We start from the raw sequence: 4079 nt of genomic DNA, 5'->3' as shown, positions 1-4079 counted from the left end.
GCAGCTTCTTGGCCAGCTGGGAGAGAAACCAAGGCCAGATGTGCTCTGCCTCTCAGGTGTTTGGCACACCCTAGGGCTTCCCTCTTCCCTGCGGTCTGAGTGGGGAGGGCGAGCAGAGAGAGGGGGGAATATCCTGGGTCCGTGCCTAGGACAATTGCTGGGAATCAGTGCCAGGTCTAATCCGTGTGCTGGAAACCTCTGGGCGCTTCTCTAGCCAAGGGATGTTGGCAAATGCTGTGAGGGGGGAGACGAAAGAAACTGAGGATGCGGCTCTTTTGCAAAGCTTTCCAAAGTGCCCCACCTTGCCCCATTGTCCCTCAGGAGTGGGCAGGGCACAGAGCAGTGTCCCCCTGCTCTGACAGCCATCCCTTTTCCCGTCTCTCAAGAACTCCCTCATCGGCCTTTCTGTCTTTTCTGTGTGCAGGGCGTTTGGGTTGCGGGACTCGGGACCTTTGGTGTTGTCCGAGAGCAGTTCCATGGCAAAGAAGGGCTGCTCTTGGTTCGAAGACCTTTCTTCCAGCTGGACATCGATGAGTTGTGGCTGGAGGAGATCTACTGTCCCACTGAGCTCCTCCCTGGTGAGAAGGCAGCAGCCCCCCTCTTCCTGCCCCATGTCCGGAACGGTTTGTTCTCCCTGCTCTTTGGAAAGGCCTGGGAGAAGTAGAGGATTGTCTCCAACGGTCAGGGTACAGCTTGAGTTCCCCCAAAAGAAACCGTGCCCCAGGAGCTCTTTCTCTTAGCGACCCTTTCTCTGGGAACTTGTTCTGAATGTTGCAAGCAACTTGGGCTTGCCGTGTCGCTGAGGATGTTGCTTCTCCTTGCAGATGGTGTCAAGATTGAGCCGCTGAAGTACGTGCAGCTATCGCGAGCCACCTCCTTCCCGCTGCACGTGGCGAAGAACTGCGTGCAAGAGACCATCCTCTTGTACTGCTTCCTCGTGAGGAACAAGGAGCACGTCCCCTTTGCCGTCAGGGACATTGGAGTTCTGCCACGCGAAGATGGTTTTCTGTGCGTGAAGTCTTATCTAGACTGCGTCAAACGTCCGGAGAGCGCCGCGGGCCTGGTTGCACTGCTCCACAGCGTAAGTTGGTGAGGTTTTGGGGGCTACTTCCATTTCTTTGGGAATCCTAGCAAAGGGTGAGCAATCTGACTGCTATTGGCCAGCCCGAACATGGCAGGCCAGTCAAATGCCTTTCCCCACGCTTGCCCCCTTAGCTGCTCTCTCCACGAGCAAAGAGAGTTTCTTCTGAGCGTCTGGATGCTTGCCCCTGCAAAAAGCCTGGCAGTGTTACTGTACAGCCTCCATATTCTGCCATTCTTGTGCCCGTGCTGCCGCGATTCCCGTCAGAGAGAATTGCCTGCATGTGGAGGGGAATTTAGGCTACCTTCTGTGGTGCTGCGGGAAGACTGACAACAAACCCCATGCATGGACATGACGGAAAAGGGATGCCATGCCTTGTGCGACACCAGGAGGATTACTGCCAGCAAGCTGCAACGGGTAGGAGGCCAGCCTTCTTCAAGCCCGTGTCATCGTTTGTTTTCCAGGTTTCATCTGACTGTGAGGAGAAGGCCGGAGGCCAAAGTTTCCACCACCTCGCAGGAGGAAGCTGCAGGAGAGCGCAGGATCAGAAGAGGTAAGGGAACAGGTCCCTGCTGTCTGGGGGTGGTCCCTGTCCCGTGCTGGCTGACTTGAACCAGGTTAAAAGGCAGTGCCCACGCAGCTGCTCGGAAGAGCTTCCTCCTTTCCTAGTTTCAGAGTGCCATCCTGGCAACCTGCTGCAGAGGAGGAAGTAGCTTTCCCTCCCCATCCTGACAAGCTGGGAGCCAGGCACAAGGCAGCAAGATGTGGAGAAGAAGCCTTCTACCAGGTGAGACCCCTGGGGGAAAGGAGGAAGGAGCCCCTTGCAGCCACACTGGAGAGATGTCCCCTTTGGACCCACCAGCCGCAGGGTGGCTCCTGACACACGTCCCAGCGGAGGCCGCTCTCTCAACGGATGGCAAGCGTGCAGCACGTTTGCCTGAGACTGGCACACCAGCTTCATTTTCCAGCAGGGCCCCGATCCTTGGGGGAGCTGAACGCAGAGCCTTGTTGCAGAAGCTCTTCTCCCTTCAGGAGCCCCCCCACATTGCAGCAGAGCCCATCTTCTTGTCTGTGGGAGTAAACGTCCCCTGCCTTCATTCTAACATGTCTCACCGTGTCTTAGGATTGCCGTGGCCCCATCTCCCCTGCTGTTTCTTCCAGCCTAAGGAGCTGTGATACCAGATGGAAAAGTTTCTTTCAGGCATTTTTTTCAAACGCTATCCCAAACGTTGTGGCAGGCACAAGAGAGTGCTGAGGTAGGGAGATGGCATGACTGGCCTCCTTACCTGACGGCTTTCTCCAATGGCTCCGCTGGCTCCCCAGCGATAACCTGTTTTCCACCCATAAGCGCACCGTGTTTCAGGGCCACAGAGGAGAAGCTGAAGTAAAGCCCGGGTGGGCCATAATGGTGTCTCTCGGATCCTGTCCTTGCACAAGACACCGCTCCCCTCCTTCTTCCACCAAAAAGGGCCTGGATACGGGCATCCCGAGCCTTCCTGAAGGCAGGTGGTGCCACAGCTTCGCGTTTGGCTCTCTCTGTCTCCGCTGAAGTGAACACGGCCAGTCCAATATGCCCGCTCGCTGCGGAAGTGCCGTCTGCTGCAGAGGCTGACGCAGCTTGCGAGCGCGGACTGGAGACCGAATTTCCCTGGGCTCATGCAGCCTCCTCCCGGCGTCTGTTTGCAGCGTGCTCCCCCCGTGTCCAGGCAGCTCCCCCGGGACGAAGAAGGCAGACAGGCAGGAAACAGCTCCTCAAGCCAAGTCCACCACCACTGCGCTCCCTGCTCCTGAAGCCTCCAGGAGAGTGCTGCAGGTACCTGCTCTGCCTTGCTGCAATGACTGTGCTGTTTGGGCCTGTACAAAAGCCTCTGTGTGGAGCGATCCCGAGCAGGTCCCTTGGGATGCGTTCGTCTTCACATTTGTTACCTCCTTCATCTCTTCCTCAGGAGACGGAAGGTGGCGTCCCGCACACCTTCCCTGCCTCTTACTGCCTCCCGTGTTGCCATGAGCCACTTCATTTTGACCAGGGGCCATGGAAAAGGAGCAAGGCCTTTCTGAGTCGTTGATGGCAGAGGGCTTTGGTCACCGCGGGCTGTTCAGCTGTGTTTGTCACGAGTTGAGGAGCCTGGCCTAGCTTCAGGGCCCCTCATCCTTGAGGGTCGAAGCACTGCTGACAGACCGGCTGAGGCGAGGGGGCAGGAGTGTGGGTTAGGCCTGAGGGACAGCTGAGACCAATCCTGTCTGCTGTTGTGTTTGTTTTGTTGTTTTTTTTGTTTTTTTTTTTTTTTCCTCCAGGATGTCTGGAACCTGTCTTCACAGTGGGACCAAACAGACAGCTCATGGCCCACGTACCAAAAGCTACAAGAGCAAGCCCAGGCAGCCATGGCTGCATGGGAAGCCTGGTCTGAGGGGGAGGACCAACAGATACCCCAGGTACTGGCAGTGATCAACACCGCTGAGAACAGCGGCGATCCTCTCTGCCCGGGCTCCGAGGGCGGCAGGTCCCAGGGTGGTGGGAGCAGGACGGGCACGAGGCCGCAGGTCAGGGCTTTTGCTGCTCCTCCCTGTGAGGGAGAGGTTGTCAGCAGAAAGTGAGGGATAAAAGCAGCAGCCAGACGTGGGCTGGCAGCGCCGAGTCGCCTGGTTCGCAGGTCCTGCTGCAGGGTCCTTTCAAGAGGTCCTCTGGGAAAGAGCAGCTGTACGTCCAGTCCTGTTTGATGAGAGGGACTTCTCCTTGCAGCGATTCAACAGCCAACATGCTCGGACTCCCCATCCTCCAGCCCAGCCCAGGAGCAAGGTCAGGAAGAGGTGGAGGAAGGCTGAGAACCCTGCCCCAGCAGAGGAGTTGGGAGCAGCAGGCAAGCTGGAGAGACTCCAGCCTGAGTAAGTGTGTGCCGGCTCCGTTCCCGTCGTGGGGCACTGGAGTAGCTCTTGAGTGATGTCAGGACATGTCCAGGAGCCTGGTCCCTGAGTCCTGGGGTTGCCTGTGACACCCTTT

The 4079-nt window shown here is 57.6% G+C and overlaps 1 long non-coding RNA gene across 2 annotated transcripts; it reads left to right on the top strand.

Annotated features, from left to right (window-relative positions):
• The first annotated feature begins 978 nt into the window (after window positions 1–978).
• On the top strand, window positions 979–3425 carry LOC310890776. 2 transcript variants are annotated; one of them, XR_014577300.1, is made up of 4 exons: window positions 979–1081; window positions 1546–1634; window positions 1751–1868; window positions 3377–3425. It is a non-coding gene; the product is annotated as an uncharacterized lncRNA (long non-coding RNA). The 2 variants fall into 2 exon arrangements; XR_014577301.1 differs by lacking the exon at window positions 3377–3425 and adding an exon at window positions 2768–2867.
• The last annotated feature ends 654 nt before the right edge of the window (window positions 3426–4079 follow it).

This window comes from Anser anser, assembly GCF_964211835.1.
Source record: "Anser anser genome assembly, contig: HAP1_SCAFFOLD_138, whole genome shotgun sequence".
NCBI lineage: Eukaryota > Metazoa > Chordata > Aves > Anseriformes > Anatidae > Anser > Anser anser.
Note: the sequence above shows the minus strand (reverse complement) of the source record. Positions and strands in the feature narration are given on the sequence as shown.